Source organism: Ranitomeya imitator, chromosome 5 (genome assembly GCF_032444005.1).
Source record: "Ranitomeya imitator isolate aRanImi1 chromosome 5, aRanImi1.pri, whole genome shotgun sequence".
Taxonomy (NCBI): Eukaryota; Metazoa; Chordata; class Amphibia; order Anura; family Dendrobatidae; genus Ranitomeya; species Ranitomeya imitator.
Window position 1 is genome coordinate 655,326,859 of NC_091286.1, and position 26,711 is coordinate 655,353,569.

Consider the following 26,711-nt stretch of genomic DNA (forward strand, 5'->3'; position numbering starts at 1 on the left):
GTAGGAAAACCGCTTTTAAAGTCGGAGCAGCAAGAGCAAGTTTTGGCTTATCTTGCTGACTCAGCCTCTAGCTCTTTTGCCTCCTCTCGTGAAACTGGTAAAAGTAAAAGCAGCGTGTCGTTAGTGGATGTTCACGGTCAGGGACAAGTCGCTTCCTTGTCCTCTTCAGCAAAAACAACAACAGAGAAGAATGCAGCAGGCGACACAACGGGTTACTCCATGGAGCTCTTTACACATACCGTCCCTGGCTTAGAAAGTGAAGCAGTTAACAGTCCATGCCCATTACAAGTTGAATCTGACATGAAGTGCACTGATGCACAGCCACAGCCAGACTACTATGCTGGTCCTTTGACTCAGACCACAACATTGCCCTCGCAGGGTGCTGATCAAGAATCAGACCCTGATGAGACTATGTTGCCCCATCACGAACGCTATACCACCGACCGACACGGTGACTCAGACGAAGTTGCACACGAGCTACAAGAAGAGGCAATAGATGACCCAGTTCTTGACCCCGATTGGCAGCCATTGGGGGAACAGGGTGCAGGCGGCAGCAGTTCTGAAGCGGAGGAGGAGGGGCCGCAGCAGGCATCAACATCGAAACAGGTTCCATCTGCCGGGCCCGTATCTTGCCCAAAACGCGTGGCAAAGTCAAAACCTGTTGGAGGACAGCGTGGCCATCCGGTTAAAGCTCAGTCTGCAATGCCTGAAAAGGTATCCGATGCTAGAAAGAGTGCAGTCTGGCATTTTTTTAAACAACATCCAATTGATCAGCGCAAAGTCATCTGTCAAAAATGTTCAACTACCTTAAGCAGAGGGCAGAATCTGAAAAGTCTCAATACAAGTTGCATGCATAGACATTTAACCACCATGCATTTGCAAGCTTGGACTAACTACCAAACGTCCCTTAAGGTTGTAGCACCCTCGGCCAATGAAGCTAGTCATCAACGCAACATCCCTTCCGGCAGTGTAGGGCCACCATTTTCTGCACCACCTGCAGTATCTGTGCAGGTTTCTTTGCCAGGCCAAAGCAGTCAGGGTCAGGGAATCACCAGTTTCGTAGTAGGAAACACTGCATCTAGGGCACCGGCGGCAACAATACCATCTCCCACCGTCTCTCAGTCTGCCATGTCCACCGGCACCCCCGCTAGTTCCACGATCTCCAGCTCTCCAGTCCAGCTCACCCTACATGAGACTATGGTTAGAAAAAGGAAGTACTTAGCCTCGCATCCGCGTACACAGGGTTTGAACGCCCACATAGCTAGACTAATCTCGTTAGAGATGATGCCCTACCGGTTAGTTGAAAGCGAAGCTTTCAAAGCCCTGATGGACTACGCTGTACCACGCTACGAGCTACCCAGTCGACACTTTTTTTCCAGAAAAGCCATCCCAGCCCTCCACCAGCATGTTAAAGAGCGCATCGTCCATGCACTCAGGCAATCTGTGAGCACAAAGGTGCACCTGACAACAGATGCATGGACCAGTAGGCATGGCCAGGGACGTTACGTGTCCATCACGGCACACTGGGTAAATGTGGTGGATGCAGGGTCCACAGGGGACAGCAAGTTTGGGACAGTTCTGCCTAGCCCACGGTCTAGGAAACAGTTGGCTGTAGCCGTTCGCACCCCCTCCTCCTCCTCCTCGTCCTCCTGCAGAAGCGAGACCTCGTCCACAGACCGCAGTCGCACAACCACTCCATCCGCAGCTGCCACTGTTGCACACCAGGTCTCCCATTATGGGGCAGCTACTGGCAAACGTCAGCAGGCTGTATTGGCTATGAAGTGTTTGGGCGACAACAGACACACCGCGGAAGTTCTGTCCGAGTTCTTGCAGAAAGAAACGCAGTCGTGGCTGGGCACTGTAGATCTTGAGGCAGGCAAGGTAGTGAGTGATAACAGAAGGAATTTCATGGCTGCCATCTCCGTTTCCCAACTGAAACACATTCCTTGCCTGGCTCACACCTTAAACCTGGTGGTGCAGTGCTTCCTGAAAAGTTATCCGGGGTTATCCGACCTGCTCCTCAAAGTGCGTGGACTTTGCTCACATATCCGCCGTTCGCCCATACACTCTAGCCGTATGCAGACCTATCAGCGTTCTTTGAACCTTCCCCAGCATCGCCTAATCATAGACGTTGCAACAAGGTGGAACTCAACACTGCACATGCTTCAGAGACTGTGTGAACAGAGGTGGGCTGTTATGTTTTTGTGGGAGGATACATATACACGGGCAGGCAGTAGGATGGCAGACATGGAGTTGTCAGGTGTGCAGTGGTCGAAGATTCAAGACGTGTCAAGTCCTTCAGTGTTTTGAGGAATGCACACGGCTGGTTAGTGCAGACAACGCCATAATAAGCATGAGCATCCCCCTAATGCGTCTGCTGATGCAAAGTTTGACGCACATAAAGGATCAGGCGTCTGCAGCTGAGGAAGAGGAAAGCCTTGATGACAGTCAGCCATTGTCTGGCCAGGGCAGTGTACAGGACGAGGTAGCGGGCGAAGATGAGGAGGAGGACGAGGAGGATGATGGGGATGATTATATTTTTAATGAGGAAGCTTTTCCGGGGCCAGTGGAAATTGTTGGCGCGGCAAGGCCGGGTTCTGGTTTTTGGAGGGACACAAGTGACGTGGATTTGCCTGAAACTGCCCCTCAACCAAGCACAACCACAGATTTGAGAACTGGAACTTTGGGCCACATGGCGGATTATGCCTTACGTATCCTCAAAAGGGACACACGCATAACAAAATTGATGAACGATGACGATTACTGGTTGGCCTGCTTCCTTGATCCTCGCTTTAAAGGCAAATTGCAAAATATAATGCCACATGAGAACTTGGAACTAATATTAGCAACCAAACAATCAACTCTTATTGACCGTTTGCTTCTGGCATTCCCTGCACACAGCGCCCGTCATCGTTCTAACACGAGCTGCAGGGGCCAGCAGACCAGAGGTGTTAGAGGGGCAGAAATCAGAAGTGGCGTTGGCCAGAGGGGTTTTCTGACCAGGTTGTGGAGTGATTTTGCTATGACCGCAGACAGGACAGGTACTGCAGCATCAATTCAAAGTGACAGGAGACAACATTTGTCCAGTATGGTTACTAACTATTTTTCATCCCTTATCGACGTTCTCCCTCAACCGTCATTCCTATTTGATTACTGGGCATCAAAATTAGACACCTGGCCAGAATTGGCAGAATATGCATTGCAGGAGCTTGCTTGCCCGGCAGCTAGTGTCCTATCAGAAAGAGTATTCAGTGCTGCAGGTTCAATACTAACAGAAAAAAGGACTCGTCTGGCTACCCAAAATGTAGATGATCTAACCTTCATTAAAATGAACCACAACTGGATTTCGAAATCTTTTGCCCCACCTTGCCCGGCTGACACATAGCTTTCCTATGTAAAGGTCTTGCCTGTGGACTATTCTGAACGACTTTTCCAATCTCGTAATTTGCAGCACCTGATTGTCCAGCATCCGACATGTTAACACCTCCCTAAATGGCCAAAGTCCCCACACGGGGCCGTGGTATCGCCACTTGGCGCCAGCACCCGTGAGAGTACTGTTTGTCTGAAGAGGTGGGTGTGCCCGCTTTTGGTCGACGGCACTGCCACTAGGTCCCTCATAGTACAATAAAGTGTCTGGCGGTGGTGGTGCGCACCCAACGTCAGACACACCGTTGTAATATGAGGGGCCCTGGGCCTGTACCGCCGGCCACAAGACAGTCCCCCCCCCAGGTCAAACAGTGCTCTACCACTTGCAAAATTTTCTCTCACAGCTCCACCAATGTTTAGTCTATGCGCTGACATCCTTCAATGCCTGGCACTGTCAATACCATTGTATTGACATTTTTCTTATGTTAGGCCTTCGAAGCCTGTCTGCGGTCACTCCTTCCACTAGGCCTCCACTGACCTGTCTACTGCTGCCCGTGTTCCCCTGGAACCAATTTTAAATTGCCTACAGCCAGCCCAATTTATTATGTTAGGGCTTCGAAGCCTGTCTGCGATCCCTCCTTCCACTAGGCCTCCACTGACCTGTCTACTGCCGCCCGTGTTCCCCTGGAACCAATTTTAAATTGCCTACAGCCCAATTTTTGTTATGTTAGGCCTTCGAAGCCTGTCTGCGGCCCGTTCTTTCCACTACTACTACACTGACCTGGCTACTGCCGCCCGTGTTCCCCTGGAACCAATTTTAAATTGCCTACAGCCAGCCCAATTTATTATGTTAGGGCTTCGAAGCCTGTCTGCGGTCCCTCCTTCCACTAGGCCTCCACTGACCTGTCTACTGCTGCCCGTGTTCCCCTGGAACCAACATCAGAAAATATAAAAATAAGTATTTTGCTTATAAAAAAGAAAATACTGGAGAGATATCAAATGCAGACATTTTAACATTAAAAACAAACACATACAGCAAAAATCTGGTACAGTACTAAAAATGGCCACCAGCTACAATAACTTTCTCCTGCAAGTAGTTAACTGAAAGTTTTTTTCAATTTAAAACACAGATATGGCATCCACCGAGTGTTGTCCTGTCGCGTCTTCTTTATATTATTGCCAAGAAGATGCAAAACAATGAAAATAATAAAATCATTATTTACCAAAAAAATAGAGTAAGTCAAAACCACATTGCAAATAAACATTCATTACAAATAAAGAAGCAGGGCGCGTCCGAGGGTGAGTATATACCTAATAAGAATATAATCACCCTCGGACGCGCCCTGCTTCTTTCCGACAGCCTTCCTTCCTAAGAATCAGCCCTTCCGTGGTGTAGAGAGAGGGTGTGTTACACTCCAAGGTGTTCCCCAGGTTGCCTTTCCTGAGCTTCGATCTTCATGCTCTCGTTTAGTAGTTGTCGGAAAGTAGGCTGCATTAGGCCTACAAATTGGATATGGGGTGGAGAGAGATGGTGTGTTACACTCCAAGGTGTTCCCCAGGTTTCCTTGCCATTGCTTCGGTCTTCCGACTCTCGTTTAGTAGTTGTAGAAAACTACACTGCATTAGGCCTACAACATGGGTATAGGGTGGAGAGAGATGGTGTGTTCCACTCCAAGGTGTTCTCCAGGTTGCCTTTCCAGAGCTTCGATCTTAATGATCTCGTTTAGTAGTTGTTGGAAACTACACTGCATTAGGCCTCCAAATTGGCTATGGGGTGGAGAGAGATGGTGTGTTACACTCCAAGGTGTTCTCCAGGTTTCCTCGCCATTGCTTCAATCTTCAGACTCTCGTTTAGTAGTTGTAGAAAACTACACTGCATTAGGCCTACAAAATGGGTATCGGGTGGAGAGAGATGGTGTGTTACACTCCAAGGTGTTCCCCAGGTTTCCTTGCCATTGCTTCGGTCTTCCGTCTCTCGTTTAGTAGTTGTAGAAAACTACACTGCATTAGGCCTACAAAATGGGTATAGGGTGGAGAGAGATGGTGTGTTCCACTCCAAGGTGTTCTCCAGGTTGCCTTTCCAGAGCTTCGATCTTAATGCTCTCGTTTAGTAGTTGTTGGAAACTACACTGCATTAGGCCTCCAAATTGGCTATGGGGTGGAGAGAGATGGTGTGTTACACTCCAAGGTGTTCTCCAGGTTTCCTCGCCATTGCTTCGATCTTCAGACTCTCGTTTAGTAGTTGTAGAAAACTACACTGCATTAGGCCTACAAAATGGGTATCGGGTGGAGAGAGATGGTGTGTTACACTCCAAGGTGTTCCCCAGGTTTCCTTGCCATTGCTTCGGTCTTCCGACTCTCGTTTAGTAGTTGTAGAAAACTACACTGCATTAGGCCTACAAAATGGGTATGGGGTGGAGAGAGATGGTGTGTTCCACTCCAAGGTGTTCTCCAGGTTGCCTTTCCTGAGCTTCTATCTTCAGGCTCTCGTTAAATTGTGGTTAAATGGAACAACTGCATTTGGCGTACTAGTTGGTTTGGGGCCTACTAACAGTGTCTGCCGCTCCTTGCTGTTCTCCTGGTTTCCTGTCCTGAAATTCCGTTTTCAGGCGCTCATTAAGTAGTTGTTAATGTTAGACTGCATTTGGCCTACTAGTTGGGTTGGGGCCTATTATCGGTGTCTGCCACTCCTTGCTGTTCTCCTCCACTGAACAAAGCTGTGCCGCCTGTTTACTACGGTTGCCAATTTTGAACTGCATTTCGACTACTTACTGATTTGGGCCTACTCTCTGTGTCAGCCTCTCATTCCAGTTGTCCTCCACTGCAATGCCCCCTAGATATTCCTGTGTTACCAATTTTGAACTGCATTTAGCCAACTTTATTCTTTGGGCCTATATCTGTGTTTCCTCCTCATCCTGCCCATTGCCCAGCCAGTGATAGATGAGTCTGCTGGTACATTGACCCATAACGCAACATTCCCCGTGCACGCTACACAACAACATTGTGACCCTGCTGAAAGTCAGGTTGCTCTTCCCGCATACCATACCAACTTACACGGGGACAAAGAGGAAGGTGCAGATGAAAGTGCAGGTTCCTTCATCAGGTGGAGGGAGGAATACTAGTTGGCGACGTCACTGGCACAGGACCTCTCATAGTACGCAAAAGTGTTGCTGCCGGTGGGAGGCGCCCCCGCCGTGCAAACACACCGCTGTACTTTGAGGGGCCCTGTGCCAGTGCCAATGCCAACGAGTGGGCCCCCCCTGCTTGCTCAGGTTCACAGCACTTGCAAAGTTGAAATACTTACCTCTCCCTGCTCCACTGCCGTGACGTGGTCCAGATTTCCTGGGCCCACTAATTACTTGAACCAGCCCTAACCACCACAACTTTAGCCAAATGACCCCCAATTTCAAATGCCTTCCAATTATTATAAGGTAAATTACGCTTGACAAGCTTCATTAAGAAGAATGGATGGTTTTGACATTAAAATGGGCACTCTAGGTGTTTTCCTGGCCCCCACTCACTGCCGACTATGCTGCCCCATTGACTTGCATTGGGTTTCGTGTTTCGGTCGATCCCGACTTTACGTCATAATCGGCCGATTTCACTCGACCCGACTTTTGAGATAGTCGGGTTTCGCGAAACCCGGCTCGACTCTAAAAAGGTCAAGGTTGCTCAACTCTACTCAACACTAATCAACAGTAGTTAAAGAATTTGTTTTATTTTTTTACGCCGTTCATTGTGCAGTATAAGTTTAGGCGACTTTATTCTTCGGGTCAGTGCGATTACAGAGATACCAGATTTATATTGGTTTTTATGTTTAGCTGCTGTCACACGAAGATGTTTTTTAATGCAAAAACTAGTTTTTGTACCACCATATTTTGAGAGCTCTAATATTTTTATATTTCGGCCGACAGTCATGTTATGGCTTGTTTGTGTGACGAGCTGATGTTTTTATTGGTATCATTTTCAGGCACATGACTATCGCTTTCTATTTTGATTTTTGGGAGACAACTAAAACCAGCAATTCAGGAATTGCAGTTTGTTTTTTATACCGTTTTGCATGTGGAAAAATTGGTAAGGCAGCTTTATTCTTTGGGTCAGTACTAGGGTTGAGCGACTTACTTTTTTAGGGTCGAGTCGGGTTTCGCGAAACCCGACTATCTCAAAAGTCGAGTGGAGTGAAATCGGCCGATTAGCGCATAAAGTCGGGGTCAGGATCGGCCGAAACATGAAACCCAATGCAAGTCAATGGGGGAGCATAGTCGGCAGTGACTGGAGGCCAGGAAAACACCTTGTTTAACTTAGTTATGCTCCTTGCACACGGCGAACTAAACACTTATAAAATGTGTCCCCTCATGCCTTGAAAGTCCCGGAGGCAGGACTTTCCTTCCTAATCAGACGGGGCACAGCTGTCATTCATACCCCTTGGCAACGTGCGCCGCCTCCTGAGCGTTGTTGGAATCTGTCCCGGAGCCTGCGCTGTTATGTTATCCCTTAGGCATGCGCAGTTAGCGCTGCCCGCCTTCTGACATCATTTGATATCAGGCTGACTGCACCTGTTCGGCCGCGCTGCCCGAGATCCTGACCCGCAGTGTCTTCTGATTTATTCACACTGCGGGGCTGGGATTCATGGGCATGCACATTGCATATTTTCGCCTCTCACTCATCTCCCTCTGCCTTCTTCAGACTGTGCGTCGTCAGCTGATCCCTAATCGCCGTGGCATGACATCAACCATCGTCAAGGTGTGCTCACACTATTTGACCAAATTCTGTGCAAAGCGTCTATCAAATATTTTTCCTAATGTTCAAAAGCCATTTGCTATTCATATTTCATGTATTTCATATTAGACATGCTTTGGCACAATAGAGTGCAAACTTATTTTGCATATTGTATATGGAGGTAGCTGCTCCTGGTATGCACCTATTCACACTAGTTTGGATGTGCCAGTCGTTTTTCTGTCATCATTAGGGTTCAGCGACTTTTACTTTTTTAGGATCGAGTCGGGTTTCGCGAAACCCGACTATCTCAAAAGTCGAGTCGAGTGAAAATCGGCCGATTATCGCGAAAAGTCGGGGATTGACCGAAACACGAAACCCAATGCAAGTCAATGGGGAAGCATAGTCAGCAGTGAGTGGAGGCCAGGAAAACACCTACAGTGCCCATTTTAATGGCAAAAACATCCATTCTTGGTACTGAAGCTTGTCAATCTTAATTTACCTTATAATAATAGTAAGGCATTGGAAATTGGAGGTCATTTGACTAAAGTTGTTGGGGGTATGGCTGGTTTAAGTATTTAGTGGGCCCAGGAAACGTGGACCACGTCACGGCAGTGGAGCAGGGAGAGGTAAGTATTTCAACTTTGCAAGTGCTGTAATCCTGAGCAAGCAGGGGGGGCCCACTCATTCGCATTGGCACTGGCACAGGGCCCCTCAAAGTACGGCAGTGTGTGTTTGCATGGCGGGGTTGCCTCCCACCGGCAGCGACACTTTTGTGCACTATGAGGGGCCCTGTGCCAGTGATGTCGCCAACGAGTATCCCCCCACCTGATGAAGGAACCTGCACTTTCATCTGCACCTTCCTCTTTGTCCCCATGTAAGGTGGTATAGTATGCGGGAAGGGGAACCCTCACTTTCAGCAGGGTCAGAATCTGGCTGTGTAGCGTGCAAAGGGAATGTAGCGGTCTGGGTCAATGTACCAGCAGAGTCATCTATCACTGGCTGGGCAATGGGCAGGATGAGGAGGAAACACAGATATAGGCCCAAAGAATAAAGTGGGCTAAATGCAGTTCAAAATTAGTAACAGGACTAACCAGGGGGCATTGCTTTGTTCAGTGGAGAACAACTCTAATGAGAGGCTGACACAGAGAGTAGGCCCAAATCAGTAAGTAGACTAAATGCAGTTCAAAATTGGCAACAGTAGTAAACAGGCGGCACAGCTTTGTTCAGTGGAGGAGAACAGCAAGGAGCGGCAGACACTGATAGTAGGCCCCAACCCAACTAGTAGGCCAAATGCAGTTGTTCCATTTAACAACTATTTAACAAGAGCCTGAAGATAGAAGCTCAGGAAAGGCAACCTGGAGAACACCTTGGAGCGGAAGACACCGTCTCTACAACCCAGACCCAACTTGTAGGCCTAATGCAGTGTTGTTTCAACAACTACTTAACACGAGCATGAAGATTGAAGCTATGGAGAGGCAACCTGGAGAACACCTTGCAGCGGAAGACACCGTCTCTACAACCCAGACCCAACTTGTAGGCCTAATGCAGTGTTGTTTCAACAACTACTTAACACGAGCATGAAGATTGAAGCTATGGAGAGGCAACCTGGAGAACACCTTGCAGCGGAAGACACCGTCTCTACAACCCAGACCCAACTTGTAGGCCTAATGCAGTGTTGTTTCAACAACTACTTAACACGAGCATGAAGATTGAAGCTATGGAGAGGCAACCTGGAGAACACCTTGGAGCGGCAGACACTGGTAGTAGGACCCAACCCAAGTACTAGCCCCACTGCAGTTTGATTTTAAAACTATTTAACAAGAGCCTGAAGATCGAAGCTCAGGAAAGACAACCATGAGAACACCTTGGAGCGGCAGACACTGGTTGTAGGCCCTACCGAAATAGTAGCCCCAATGCAGTTTTCAAATTCCTATAGGCTGAAAACCAGACAATTGACGCTCAGCTTTTTTCAGAGGAGGACAGCTGTATTGAGTGGCGCAGACAGACACAGGTAGTAGGCCTTAAACAAAAAATTGGGCTCAATGCAGTTTAAAAAAGGTTCCAGGGGTACACAGGCAGCATTGGTGTGATAAGCGGAGGACAACTTTAATTAGGGACTGCAGACAGACTTAGTAGGCTGTCTCCTGTGGATCATGCATCCACCACATTAACCCAGTGCGCCGTAATGGACACGTAACCTTCCGTGGACATGCCTACTGGTCCATGCGTCTGTTGTCAGGTGCACCTTTCTACTATTAGATTGCCTGAGAGCATGGACAATGCGGATTTTTACATGCTGGTGGAGGGCTGGGATGGCTTATCTCGCAAAAGAAGTGATGACTGGGTAGCTCGTACCGTGGTACAGCATAGTCCATCTGGGCTTTATAATTATAAAATAAAGAAAAAAAGTAGGCTGTAGGCACTTTAAAATAGGTTCCAGGGGTACACGGGCAGCAGTGGTGTGGTCAGTGGAGGACTATTAGAAGGAGGGACCACCGACAGACTCAGTAGGCCTAACATAACAAAATTAGGCTGTAGGCAATTTAAAATTGGTTCCAGGGGTACACGGGCAGCAGTGGTGTGGTCAGTGGAGGACTATTGGAAGGAGGGACCGCAGACAGGCTCAGTAGGCCTAACATAACAAAAGTAGGCTGTAGGCAATTTAAAATTGGTTCCAGGGGTACACGGGCAGCAGTGGTGTGGTCAGTGGAGGACTATTGGAAGGAGGGACCGCAGACAGACTCAGTAGGCCTAACATAACAAAAGTAGGCTGTAGGCAATTTAAAATAGGTTCCAGGGGTACACGGGCAGCAGTGGTGTGGTCAGTGGAGGACTATTGGAAGGAGGGACCGCAGACAGACTCAGTAGGCCTAACATAACAAAAGTAGGCAGTAGGCAATTTAAAATTGGTTCCAGGGGCACAAGGGCAGCAGTGATGTGGTCAGTGGAGGACAATGTCAATTATGGACCGCAGACAGACTTAGTACGCCTAACATAACAAAAGTACGCTCTATGCACTTGAAATTATCTTGCAGGGGTACACAGGCAGCATTGGTGTTGTCAGCGGAGGACGATTGGAAGGAGTGCCTGACAGTTAGTACTCCCAAAAAATAAATAGATGTTAATGTCTCGCAATACAACAAAACCAAAAACCAAAAGGGTGGCATACTTAGGTACAGGGGTGGGCTCCTCTGCTGAGTTTCAGACCTAGTAATTTGGCGCAAAGTATTTACTGGTGTAAATATAGGACACTGCCCCTGACTATGTTAAGTAGCATCATACCTGTCAACACATTGGTATTGTCAGTGCCAGGCATTGAAGGATGTCAGCGCATAGACTAAACATTGGTGGAGCTGTGAGAGATAATTTTGCAAATCGTAGAGCACTGTTTGAGCTGGGGGGGGACTGTCTTGTGGCCGGCGGTACAGGCCCAGGGCCCCTCATGTTACAACGGTGTGTCTGACGTTGGTTGTGCACCATCACCGCCAGAGACATTTTATTGTAGTATGAGGGACCTAGTGGCAGTGCCGTCGACCAAAAGCGTGCACACCCACCTCTTCAGACAAACGGCACTCTCACGGGTGCTTGCGCCAAGTGGCGAGACCACGGCCCCGTGGGGGGAGTTTGCCCATTTAGGGAGGTGTAAACATGTCTTATACTGGACAAACAGCAGCTGCAAATTACCAGATTGGAAAAATCAGTCAGACCAGTCCACAAGCAAGACCTTTTAATAGGAAAGCTAGGTGTCAGCCGGGAAAGGTGGGGCAAATTAATTTGAAATCCAGGAGTGGTTCATTTTAATGAAGGTTAGATCATCAACATTTTGGGTAGCCAGACGAGTCCTTTTTTCGGTTAATATTGAACCAGCAGCACTGAATACTCTTTCTGATAGCACACTAGCTGCTGGGCAAGCAAGCTCCTGCAATGCATATTCGGCCAATTCTGGCCAGGTGTCTAATTTGGATGCCCAGTAATCAAATGGGAATGACGGTTGAGGGAGAACATCGATAAGGGATGAAAAACAGTTAGTAACCATACTGGACAAATGTTGTCTCCTGTCACTTTGAATTGATGCTGCAGTATCTGTCCTGTCTGCGGTCATTGCAAAATCACTCCACAACCTTGTCAGAAAACCCCTCTGTCCAACGCCACTTCTGTTTTGTGCACCTCTAACACCTCTTGCCAGCTGCCCCCTGCAGCTCGTGTGAGAACCATCACCGGCGCAGTGTGCTGGGAATGCCTGAATCAAACGGTCAACAAGAGTTGCTTGTTTGGTTGCTAATATTTGTTCCAGGTTCTCATGTGGCATAATATTTTGCAATTTGCCTTTATAGCGAGGATCAAGGAGGCAGGCCAACCAGTAATCGTCATCGGTCATCATTTTAATAATGCGTGGATCCCTTTTGAGAATACGTAAGGCATAATCCACCATGTGGGCCAAAGTTCCAGTTGTCAAATCTGCGGTTGTGCTGGGTTGAGGGGCAGTTACAGGCAAATCTACGTCACTTGTGTCCCTCAAAAAAACAGAACCCAGCCTTGCCACGCCACCAATTTCCATTGGCCCTGGAGAAGCTTCCTCATTTAAAAAATACTCATCCCCATCATCCTCCTCGTCCTCCTCCTCCTGTTTGCCCGCTACCTCATCCTGTACACTGCCCTGACCAGACAATGGCTGACTGTCATCAAGGCTTTCCTCTTCCTCTGCTGCAGGCGACTGCTCGTTTATGTGCGTCAAACTTTGCATCAGCAGACGCATTAGGGGGATGCTCATGCTTATTATGGCGTTGTCTGCACTAACCAGCCGTGTGCATTCCTCAAAACACTGAAGGACTTGACACATGTCTTGTACCTTCGACCACTGCACCCCTGACAACCCAATGTCTGCCATCCAACTGCCTGCCCGTGTATGTGTTTCCTCCCACAAATACATAACAGCACACCTCTGTTCGCACAGTCTCTGAAGCATGTGCCGTGCTGAGTTCCACCTTGTTGTAACGTCGATGATTAGGCGATGCTGGGGAAGGTTCAAAGACCGCTGATAGTTCTGCATACGGCTGGAGTGTATGGGCGAACGGCGGATATGCGAGCAAAGTCTGCGCACTTTGAGGAGCAGGTCGGATAACCCCGGATAACTTTCCAGGAATCACTGCACCACCAGGTTTAAGGTGTGAGCCAGGCAAGGAATGTGTTTCAGTTGGGAAAGGGCTATGGCAGCCATGAAATTCCTTCCGTTATCACTCACTACCTTGCCTGCCTCAAGATGTATAGTGCCCAGCCATGACCGAGTTTCTTTCTGCAAGAACTCGGACAGAAATTACGCGGTTTGTCTGTTGTCGCCCAAACCCTTCATTGCCAATACAGCCTGCTGACGCTTGCCAGTAGCTGCCCCACAATGGGACACCTGGTGTGCAACAGTGGCAGCTGCGGATGGAGTGGTTGTGCGACTGCGGTCTGTGGACAAGCTCTCGCTTCTGCAGGAGGACGAGGAGGAGGAGGAGGGGGGAGAACGGCTACAGCCAACTGTCTCCTAGACCGTGGGCTAGGCAAAACTGTCCCAATATTGCTGTCCCCTGTGGACCCTGCATCCACCACATTAACCCAGTGTGCCATGATGGACACGCAACATCCCTGGCCATGCCTACTGGTCCATGCATCTGTTAGGTGCACCTTTGTACTCTCAGATTGCCTGAGTGCATGGACGATGCGGTCTTTTACATGCCGGTGGAGGGCTGGGATGGCTTTTCTCGAAAAGAAGTGTCGACTGGGTAGCTCGTAGCGTGGTTCAGCATAGTCCCTCAGGGCTTTGAAAGCTTCGCTTTCAACTAACCGGTAGGGCATCATCTCTAATGAGATTAGTCTAGCAATGTGGGCGTTCAAACCCTGTGTACGCTGATACGAGGATGAGTACTTCCTTTTCCTAACGAGAGTCTCATGTAGGGTGAGCTGGACTGGAGAGCTGCAGATCGTGGAACTAGCGGGGGTGCCGGTGGACATGGCAGACAGAGAGGGTTGGAGATGGTTTTCTTGCTGGTGCCCTACATGCAGTGTTTCCTACTACGAAACTGGTGATTCCCTGACTGCTTTGGCCTGGCGATGAAATCTGCACATTTACTGCAGGTGGTGCAGGAAATGGTGGGCTTACAGTGAGGGAAGGGATGTAGCGTTGCTGACTAGCTTCATTGGCCGAGGGTGCTACAACCTTAAGGGACGTTTGGTAGTGAGTCCAGGCTTGCAAATGCATGGTGGTTAAATGTCTACGCATGCAACTTGTATTTAGACTTTTCAGATTCTGACCTCTGCTTAAGGTAGCTAAACATTTTTGACAGATGACTTTGCGCTGATCATTTGGATGTTGTTTAAAAAAATGCCAGACTGCACTCTTTCTACCATCGGATACCTTTTCAGGCATTGCAGACTGAGCTTCTTTAACCGTATGGCCACGCTGTCCTCCAACTGGTTTTGGCTTTGCCACACGTTTTGGGCCAGATACGGGCCCGGCAGATGGAACCTGTTGCGATGTTGATGCCTGCTGCGGCCCCTCCTCCTCCGCTTCAGAACTACTGCCGCCTGCACCCTGTTCCCCCAATGGCTGCCAATCCGGGTCAACAACTGGGTCATCTATGACCTCCTCTTCTATCTCATGGGCAACTTCGTCTGTGTCACCGTGTAAGCCAGTGGTATAGCGTTCGTGAAGGGGCACCGTAGTCTCATCAGGGTCTGATTCTGGATCTGTACACTGCGAGGACAATGTTCTGGTCTGAGTCAAAGGAACAGCATAGTAATCTGGCTGTGGCTGTGCATCTGTGCACTCCATTTCCGATTCAACTTGTAATGGGCATGGCCTGTTAACTGTTTCACTTTCTAACCCAGGAACGGTATGTGTAAAGAGCTCCATGGAGTAACCCGTTGTGTCGCCTGACACATCCTTCTCTGTTGTTGTTTTTGCTGAACAGGACAATGGAGCGACTTGTCCCTGAGCGTGAACATCCACTAACGACGCGCTGCTTTTACATTTACCAGTTTCAGAAGAGGAGGCAAAAGAGCTAGAGGCTGAGTCAGCAAGGAAAGCCAAAACTTGCTCTTGCTGCTCCGGCTTTAAAAGCGGTTTTCCTACTCCCAGAAAAGGGAGCGTTCGAGGCCTTGTGTAGCCAGACGACGAACCTGGCTCCACAGCTCGAGACTTAGGTGCTATATTGTTTTCCCATGACCACCTGATGCTCCACCACCACTACCATCATTACCAGCTGGCAATGAACTCCCACAGCCACGACCTCTTCCACCAGACTTCCTCATTGTTTGCAAAACATAACCAAAGTAACGGAATTTGTTACTGTAAAACAACTTACAAGGTGAACTCAAACTTCTGTAGGATTTAGATATCCCTTTATAGGTGGGTGAGACTGCAAGGAAAATCAGGCACAATGTTACACACTCGGTTTTCTGTGGCACAAAATGAGACAGATGCCACACACTCAGGACTGGCACTGAAGCACAAATGCCAATATTAATCTCCCACTATTTATTTTTTTCCAGGGAGAATTTAAAAAACAAAAAAAAACAAACAGACACTAGGCTTTCTGCGCCCCACAATTTGAGAGAGATGGCACACACGACTGGCACTGAAGCACAAATGCCAATATTAATCTCCCACTATTTATTTTTTTTCAGGGAGAATTTAAAAAACAAGAAAACAAAAAAAAAACAAACAGACACTAGGCTTGCTGTGGCCCACAATTTGAGAAAGAAGGCACACACGACTGGCACTCAAGCACAAATGCCAATATTAATCTCCCATTTTTTTTTTTTTTAAAGGGAGAATTAAAAACCCCCCAAAAAACAGTATTATAGACACTAGGCTTTCTGTGGCCCACAATTTGAGAGAGATGCCACACACGCAGGACTGTCACTCGAGCAAAAATGCCAATATTAATCTCCCACTACTTTTTTTTTGTTAGGGAGAATTGCCAAGAAATCAGGCCCAGTATTACACACTAGGCTTTCTGTGCCCCACAATTGGAGAGAGATGGCACACACGACTGGCACTCAAGCACAAATGCCAAGATTAATCTCCCACTATTTATTTTTTTTCAGGGAGAATTAAAAAAAAAAAAAAAAAAAAAAACAGGGACTGTCCTACAATTACTATCTCCCTGCAGTAATCTCAGCAAGGTATGGCAATAACAAGGAGTGGACTGCTGCACAAATTAAATCAAGTGTGGACAAACAAACAAGATAGCTGTGCAGAAAGGAAGGAACAACAGGATTTGTGCTTTGGAAAAAGCAGTTGGTTTGCACAGCGGCGTACACACAGCAATGCAGCTATCAGGGAGCCTTCTAGGGCAGCCCAATGAGCTACAGCGCTGAGGAAAAAAAATGTAGCTTCCACTGTCCCTGCAAACAAAAAGGTGGTGTTGGACAGTGGAAATCGCTACAGCACAAGCGGTTTGGGGGTGAATGTACCCTGCCTAACGCTATCCCTGCTTCTGACGAAGCGGCAGCAACCTCTCCCTATGCTCAGATCAGCAGCAGTAACATGGCGGTCAGCGGGAACGCCCCTTTATAGCCCCTGTGACGCCGCAGACAGCAAGCCAATCACTGCAATGCCCTTCTGTAAGATGGTGGGGACCAGGACCTATGTCATCACGCTACACACTCTGCGTCCACCTTCATTGGCTGAGAAATGGCGCTTTTCGCGTCATTGAAACGCGACTTTGGCGCGAAAGTCGTGTACCGCATGGCCGACCCCACATAGGGATCGGGTCTGGTTTCATGAAACCCGACTTTGCCAAAAGTCAGCGACTTGTAAAAATGAACGACCCATTTCGCTCAACCCTATATAGATGTTAATGTCTCGCAAAAAAACAAAACCCCCCCAAAAAGGGTGGCATACTTAGGTACAGGGGTGGGCTCCTCTGCTGACTTTCAGACATTGTTATTTGGTGCAAAGTATTTACTGGTGTATATGTAGGACAGGGCCACTGAATATTTTAAGCAGCATCATACATGTCAACAAATTGGTATTGTCAGTGCCAGGCATTGAAGGATTTCACCGCATAGACTAAACAGCGGTGGAGCAGCGACAGATAATTTTGCAAGTGGTAGAGCACAGTTTGAGTTGGTGGGTGGGGGGCACTCTCTTGTGCCCGGTGGTACTGGCCAAAGGCCCCTCATGTTACAACGGTGTGTCTGACGTTGGGTGCGCGCCAACACCGCCAGAGACATTTCATTGTACTATGAAGGACCCGGTGCCAGTGCCGTCGACCAAAAGTGGGCACACCCACCTCTTCAGAAAACAAATGCGCTCTCACGGGTGCTTTCGCCAAGTGGCGAGACCACGGCCCCGTGGGGGAGTCAGCCAATTTAGGGAGGTGTAAACGTGTCGTATGCTGGACATACAGCAGCTGCAAATGGAGAAATTGGAACCTTTTTAAAGGAAAGCTAGGTGTAAGCCGGGAAAGGTGGGGCAAAATAATTAGAAAATCATGAGTGGTTAATTTTAATGAAGGTTAGATCATCAGCATTTTGGGTAGCCAGACAAGTCCTTTTTTCGGTCAGTATTGAACCAGCAGCACTGAATTCCCTTTCTGATAGCACACAAGCTGCTGGGCAAGCGAGCTCCTGCAATGCATATTCGGACAATTCAGGCCAGGTGTCTATTTTGGATGCCCAGTAATCAAATGGGAATGACGGGTGAGGGAGAACATCGATAGGGGAGGAAAAATAGTTAGTAACCATACTGGACAAATGTTGTCTCCTGTCACTTTGAATTGATGCTGCTGTACCTGTCCTGTCTGCGGTCATTGCAAAATCACTCCACAACCTGGACAGAAAACCCCTCTGTCCAACGCCACTTCTGATTTGTGCACCTCTAACACCTCTGCCCTGTTGCTCCTTGCAGCTCGTGTGAGAACCATCACCGGCACTGTGTGTTGGGAATGCCTGAATCAAACGGTCAACAAGAGTTGCTTGTTTGGTGCCAATATTTGTTCCAGGTTCTCATGTGGCATGATGTTTTGCAGTTTCCCCTTATAGCGTGGATCTAGGAGGCAGGCCAACCAGTAATCGTCATCGGTCATCATTTTTATAATGCCGGGGTCCCTTTTTAGGATACGCAAGGCATAATCCGCCATGTGGGCCAATGTTCCAGTTGTCAATTCACCTGCTTGTGCTGGGTTGAGGAGCACTTTCGGGCAAATCTACGTCACTTGCCTCCCTCAAAAACCCTGAACCTGGCTTTGCAACGCCACCAGTTTCTATTGCCCCCTGAGAAGCTTCCTCATCCAAAAAATACTCATCCCCATCATCCTCCTCCTCTTCGCCCGCCACCTCGTCCAGTAGACTTCCCTGACCAGACAATGACTGACTGTCATCATGGCTTCCCTCTACCTCGGCTGCAGACGCCTGCTCCTTTATGTGCGTCAAACTTTGCATCAGCAGACGCATTAGGGGGATGCTCATGCTTATTATGGCGTTGTCTGCACTAACCAGCTGTGTGCATTCCTCAAAACACTGAAGGACTTGACAGAGGTCTTGTAGCTTCGACCACTGCACACCTGACAACTCAATGTCTGCAATCCAACTGCCTGCCCATGTATGTGTATCCTCCCACAAATACATAACAGCACGCCTCTGTTCGCACAGTCTCTGAAGCATGTGCAGTGTGGAGTTCCACCTTGTTGCAACGTCGATGATTAGGTGATGTTTGGGAAGGGTCAAAGACCGCTGACGGTTTTGCATACGGCTGGAGTGTACGGGCGAACGGCGGATGTGCGAGCAAAGTCTGCGCACCTTCAGGAGGAGGTCGGGTAACCCCGGATAACTTTTCAGGAAGCACTGCACCACCAGGTTTAAGGTGTGAGCCAGGCAAGGAATGTGTTTCAGTTCTGAAAGGGCTATGGCAGCCATAAAATTCCTTCCATTATCACTCACTACCTTGCCTGCCTCAAGATGTACACTGCCCAGCCATGACTGAGTTTCTTGCTGCAAGAACTCGGACAGAACTTCCGCGGTGTATGTGTTGTTGCCCAAACACTTCATTGCCAATACAGCCTGCTGACGCTTGCCACTAGCTGTTCCATAATGGGACACCTCGTGTGCAACAGTGGCAGCTGCGGATGGAGTGGTCATGCGACTGCGGTCTGTGGACGAGCTGTCGCTTCTGCTGGAGGACGAGGAGGAGGAGGAGGGGGGCGAACGCCTACAGCCAACTGTTTCCTAGACCGTGGGCTAGGCAGAACTGTCCCAATATTGCTGTCCCCTTTGGACCCGGCATCCACCACATTAACCCAGTGTGCAGTGATGGACACGTAACGCCCCTGGCCATGCCTACTGGTCCATGCTTCTGTTGTCAGGTGCACCTTTCTACTCAGATTGCCTAAGTGCATGGACAATGCGGTCTTTTACGTGCTGTTGGAAGGCTGGGATGGCTTTTCTCGAAAAGAAGTGTTGACTGGGTAGCTCGTAGCGTGGTACAGCGTAGTCCATCAGGGCTTTGAAAGCTTTGCTTTGAACTAACCGGTAGGGCATCATCTCTAACAAGATTAGTCTAACAATGTGGGCGTTCAAACCCTGTGTACACGGATGAGAGGATGAGTACTTCCTTTTCCTAACGAGAGTCTCTTGAAGGGTGAGCTAGACTGGAGAGCTGCATATGGTGGTACTATAAAGAATAGTCCCAAAGTCATTTTAAACTAATGATAATACCATGCATCCAGTGGCATGTATATGCTAAATAGCATATTAATAGCAGACAAAAAACGACTCAAAAAATATTGAATATAAACAGGAGAAAAATGAGTCAAAGAAATATGCCAATGTAAACAAATATGAAAAAGCTTTATTAATGTGAAATAAAACAAACAAAGAACCAGAACTGTTATACAGAGTATCTTACAGTTCCAATGAGCAACCAATACAATATATAGCCGTATAAACAACAGGTGTGAAGCAAGATTCCAATTAAAACAATGAACGGTTCACCAAGCCTAAATGTCTGCACTGGGTATAACATAATATGTCAAATACCATCCATCACTGCGGTACTAAGAATTGTATATGCAGGGGATATCATATAATACGTGCATAGACCAAACTACATCGTATATCCATAAGTATGGGCAAGGAGTAAAGTGGGGGTGTTTATGAAAAGGAGTAATGCTTATAATGTTCCCAAAGCAGCACAAGTAATGTGTCCTCCATAACTCCAATAGATCCAAATCACACCCACACGCAAAAGACCCCCAAAGCACAGAAGAGTCAGTCTAAGAACAATGACATATATCCCCCAGATAGACCGCAGTAGCAGAGAAGTGACGGTAAATAGTTACCCATGTGTACAAAGGCAGGAAGAGCCGATCCAAGATCCCCAACGCACGTTTCGGTGCGGGTACACCTTCCTCAGGGGGCGTGGTTTTGATGGTGACAAAGACCCTCCCTATATATCCGGCATGTGGTGTCACATGATGCGGTTCCCACCACTCACAATGAGGCACCAGCATGATTACACAGAAATGTGCAGCCGTTCACATAAGCTGCACACCATTATAGCTGGATCACATGGGGCGGCAAGTGATGACAGTTACTCTGCGCCTCCGTGAACGAAGGCAGCAGAGCGGCACAAAAATACACTGCGCACGCGCCGCCAAAGTGCAGCGGCGCACATATCCCACCATCACAGTCCCGCCATCATGACATAGGTACACGGACTGATGACGGTGTACGGACACTCCTCCCCCCGGACAGACGCACCACCGCACAGACCCATAGGGCGGACGGCGCCAAGAACCGCCCATAGACCCGGCGAGTGGGGCGGCCGCACTGGGGGAGTGACCGCACACCGGCATATAAAGTGACATGCAGGACATGATGCGTGAGCGTCAGTACATTAACATGCATCAGCATGCATAACAGGAGAGTACAACAAATATATACATACAGATAAATATAATTATCCGTGGATACAGAAAATATATATAAAACGGCACAGACATATCAGTATAAGGATATCAATAAATATATAAAGACACACCCACATATCCACACATCTAATGTCACATGGTAAGTTCAGCTAAAAGTAAGGCTGATGCCCAAATACCGCCCCTAAAACGGCAAGTCACACCAGGGAGGCCGGCGCCAGACCCCCATCATGTACTCTGCCATAGCAGGGGGATTCAAAAGATATAATAAAGCCGAGACTATAGCCATATATCATAAGATAAAATAAATATGTAACCATAAATTTTACCCACATAATATTATATAAAACAAGCACAAATATTACAGCAACATTGATATATAGCTAAATAGTCACATAACACATGATACAGAAATGTAGATAGATAGCTGTCCGATACTGAATCTGCGCCGAAATTCCACATCTCCTCAATGCATACTAATAAAGGTATTTTGCAGGAACTCCGCTTCATCAGATGTAACATACACGACACCAGGAGCCGGATAGGGGGGTACAACTTCAACGGATCAAACGTAAGTATTGAAATCAACATGTTGCAGCATAGCAACTAACTGAAGAAAAAGAAATTATAAAAATGTCCATTAAAATCAGATAAAAACAAAACCAGAACATAAAAAGCACATCAGCAGCGGACAAAACAACAGGGGCACATGAGGCAACCAAAGAGTACCACATGCAATATGTAGTAACATTATACCATAACTGGTCAGAGGAATGAAGCAAATCCATGAGATTCGTTTAAACCATGGGGGGACATTGTACCCAGAGTGGTGATCCACCTACATTCTTTCTGGGCAACTACCCGTTTAATGTCCCCACCACGGATCCCAAGTTGAATGTGCTGAATACCTCTGACCATAAAGGATTGGGGATCACTCTGATGGAATGTGTGAAAGTGCCTAGGTATTGTTTTAAGCTGGGTCACATCTGGGGCTGAAGCAGAGGCTAGTATGTCACGCACATGCTCACGTGTGCGTATTCTCAACTGACGAGACGTCAGGCCTATATATATTTTCTGACACCCACACGTGGCATAATATATCACCTGTGTTGTCGCACAGGTGATGTGTTGTCTAATATCAAATTTCCGTTTCCCGTCTGATGAGGTAAAGGTGGCAGTTCTCAACATGTTCTTGCATACCAAACATTTCCCACAAGGGAAGCAACCCAAAGGTGGCCCACGTGAATTAAAAGGGTTTTTGGTTTCCGGGACATAATGACTGCTAACAAGCATGGCTCCCAAATTCTGGCTTCGTCTAGCTGTCATTAAAGGATTAATGGGTAAGTGTCTGGACAAAACGGGATCTGTCTGAAGCACATTCCAGTGGCGTTTTCAGCTTTCCCTCATCTGCATCCACTTGCCATTATATGTAGAGATGAATCTGATATGATCTTCATCTTTTTTATTAGTTTTAGACTGGCCGTGTAGCAGAGTAGAATGGCTACTTCGTTTTGCCCTGAGATAGCCTCGCTTTATACAGCGTTCACTGTACCCGCGCATCCGAAACCTATCACGGAGATCAGCCGACTGGGCCTCAAATTTATCCTCTGATGAGCACACTCGTCTCATCCTGAGGAATTGGCCTACTGGGATGGCCCTAATGGTGGCTGTAGGGTGGCTCGAACTCGCATGCAGCAATGCATTGACCGAGGTGGGCTTCCGATACACATCAGTGTGTATTTGCAAATGTTCATCAGTTGAAATTTTGATATCAAGGAAGTCCACCTCGGTCCTGCTATACTTATAAGTCAGTTTAATATTAAATGCATTCGAGTTCAAACCCTCCATAAAGTCCTGCAGCTGCCTCTCGTCACCCTGCCACACGATAAACACGTCATCAATATAACGTAGCCAGCACTGCACATGGTCCGCGGCCTGGGCGCCCTCCCCGCCAAAGACCTCCCTCTCCCAAAAACCAAGGAAGAGGTTAGCAAAAGAGGGCGCACTGGCCGCCCCCATGGCAGTGTCGCACCGCTGTAAATAAAAAATATCGCGGAAAACAAAAAAGTTATGGGTGAGGATGTAATGAAGCAGCCTGTTTATATTCTATATGGTGGTACTAGCGGGGGTGCCGGTGGACATGGCCGACAGAGAGGATTGGTGATGGTATTCTTGCTGTTGGCCTACATACAGTGTTTCCTACCAAGAACCTGGTGATTCCCTGACTGCTTTGGCCTTGCGACCAAAACCTGCACATTTGCTGCAGGTGGTGAGGTAAACGTTGGGCTTACAGTGAGGGAAGGGATGTAGCGTTGCTGACTAGCTTCATTGTGAGAGGGTGCAACAACATTAAGGGACGTTTGGTAGTTAGTCCAGGCTTGCAAGTGCATGGTGTTTAAATGTCTACGCATGCAACTTGTATTTAGACTTTTAACATTCTGACCTCTGCTGAAGGTCCTTGAGCATTTCTTACAGATGACTTTGCACTGATCATTTGGATGTTGGTTAAAAAAATGCCAGACTGCACTCTTCCTACTATTGGATACCTTTTCAGGCATTGCTCACTGAGCTAATTTAACTGGATGGCCACACTGTCCTACAACTGGTTTTGGTTTAGCCACACGTTTTTGGCCAGATACGGGCCTGCCATATGAAACCTGTTGCGATGTTGATGCCTGCTGCGGCTCCTCCTCCTCCGCTTCAGAGCTACTGCCGGCTGCACCCTGTTCCCCCAATGGCTGCCAATCGGGGTCAAGAACTGGGTCATCTATGACTTCCTCTTCTATGTCCTGTACACCTTCGTCTGTGTCACCGTGTAAGCCGGTGCTATAGCGTTCGTGACGGGGCTCCAAAGTCTCATCTGGGTCAGATTCTGGATCAGTACACTGCGAGGGCATTGTTGTGATCTGAGTCAAAGGAACAACATAAGAATCTGGCTGTGGCTGTGCACTCCATGTCCGATTCATCTTGTAATGGGCATGACCTGTTAACAATTTCCCTTTCTAACCCAGGAACGGTATGTGTAAAGAGCTCCATGGAGTAACCAGTTGTGGCGCCTGACGCATCCTTCTCTGTTGTTCTGGGTGAAGTGTTATGAAAGGCAATTCAGTACCACAATGGACATAGCGGTCAGAGCACATACAGTGATCTGACAATAACCCAAAATCATAGAACAAGCTCTGAGACGTGGGAACTCTGCAGACCACAATCCCTAATCCTCTCCAAACAACACTAGAGGCAGCCATGGATTGCACCTAACTCTGCCTATGCAACTCGGCACAGCCTGAGAAACTAACTAGCCTGAAGATAGAAAATAAGCCTACCTTGCCTCAGAGAAATACCCCAAAGGAAAAGGCAGCCCCCCACATATAATGACTGTGAGTAAGATGAAAAGACAAACGTAGAGATCAGGATCAAAGCACTAGGTGGAGTTAAATAGAGCAGCACCTAACAACCTCACCAAATCACCTGAGGGAGGAAACTCAGAAGCCGCAGTACCACTTTCCTCCACCAACGGAAGCTCACAGAGAGAATCAGCCGAAGTACCACTTGTGACCACAGGAGGGAGCTCTGCCACAGAATTCACAACAGTGAAGAACGCAAGGAAGCGACTTGTCCCTGACCGGGAACATCCACTGATGACGCGCTTTTACATTTTGCACTTTCCGAAGAGGAGGCGAAAGAGCTAGAGGCAGAGTCAGCAAGGAAAGCCAAAATTTGTTCCTGCTGCTCCGGCTTTAAAAGCGGTTTTCCTACTCCAAAAAAAGGGAGCGTAATCTAAGGTGCTTCACGCGCTGATTCTTAGGAAGGAAGGCTGCTGGAAAGAAGTAGGGCGCGTCCGAGGGTGAGTATATACCTAATATATACTCACCCTTAGACGCGCCCGGCTTCTTTCCGGCAGCCTTCCTTCCTAAGAATCAGCGCGTGAAGGACCTTAGATGACGTCGCGGCTTGTGATTGGTCGTGTGACTGCCCATGTGACCGCTCACGCGACCAATCACAAGCCGCGACGTCACCGCAGGTCCTTCAGGCGCTCATTCTTAGGAAGGAAGGCTGCCGGTTAGTACCAGGGCGCGTCCGAGGGTGAGTATATCAATATTTTTTATTTAGATTCTTTATTTTACACATTAATATGGATCCCAGGGCCTGAAGGAGAGTTTCCTCTCCATCAGACCCAGGGATCCATAGTATCCCATTGCACTGCATTGGGTTTCGTGTTTCGGCCGACCCTGACTTTTTTATAGGATCGGCCGATTTCACTCAACCCGACTTTTGAGAAAGTCGGGTTTCGTGAAACCCGACCCTATAAAAATAAAAGTCGCTCAACCCTATTGCCAACTATTTAAACAACTCAACATGCACAAACAAAAAAGGTTTTTTTACATTACTTCTGGGGTAAAATCTGGACTTTTTACTTAGAGGTACAAGTTAAAAAAAAAAAAATATTCCTATCTCCAAGATACTATCCCAATATGTAGTAGGTGTAAAGGTACCTTCACACTAGACGATATCGCTAGCGATCCGTGACGTTGCAGCGTCCTGGCTAGCGATATCGTCCAGGTTGACAGGCAGCAGCAATCAGGCCCCTGCTGTGATGTCGCTGGTCGGGGAAGAAAGGCCAGAACTTTATTTCGTCGCTGGCTCTCCCGCTGACATCGCTGAATCGGCGTGTGTGACACCGATTCAGCGATGTCTTCACTGGTAACCAGGGTAAACATCGGGTTACTAAGCGCAGGGTCACGCTTAGTGACCCGATGTTTACCCTGGTTACCATCGCTAAAGTAAAAAAAACAACCACTACATACTTACCTACCGCTGTCTGTCCCCGGCGCTCTGCTTCTCTGGTCTGGCTGTGAGCGCCGGGTAGCCGGAAAGCAGAGCGATGACGTCACCGCTCTGCTTTCCGGCCGCTGTGCTCACAGCCAGACCAGAGAAGCAGAGCGCTGGGGACAGACAGCGGTAGGTAAGTATGTAGTGGTTGTTTTTTTTACTTTAGCGATGGTAACCAGGGTAAACATCGGGTTACTAAGCGCGGCCCTGCGCTTAGTAACCCGATGTTTACCCTGGTTACCGGCATCGTTGGTCGCTGGAGAGCTGTCTGTGTGACAGCTCTCCAGCGACCAAACAGCGACGCTGCAGCGATCCGGATCGTTGTCGGTATCGCTGCAGCGTCGCTTAGTGTGACGGTACCTTAATATTCGCAAATAAATTCAATTAGAATTTTAGTATAGCTCTTCTGATTCACCAATGTTATTACACCTACTACATACTGGAATGGGATTTTGGAGATAACACCCATTTTAGGATTATCTACTGTACCATCTATATTGTTTTAACAGTGTAGCCAGCCCCATGAGCAAAGCCAATATTGCAGACCCCAAATTAAATATTGCCCCCAAATTCCCTCTTAGAAATTATTAACTTCTTTTGTGCCAACACCCCTGAAAAAATATAATTCTTACTGCACCCATAATGTGAGCGGTGCAATGTTGTGACATCATTGAGCCACCTGCGCTGGGACTCAGCCTTGAGCTGCCTACAAGATGTCAAAGGAAAGTAGTGAAACCCTTTTCATGAGGAAGGTATTATCCACCTCCTTCATCCCCAGGATGGAGCCTTGTGCTTAGCTGAGAACATCTCCTTAGTATCATGTCCTGATACAAACGAGCGTCCATGGGGCAAATACAGCTCATTACCTGGGTTTTGTGGACA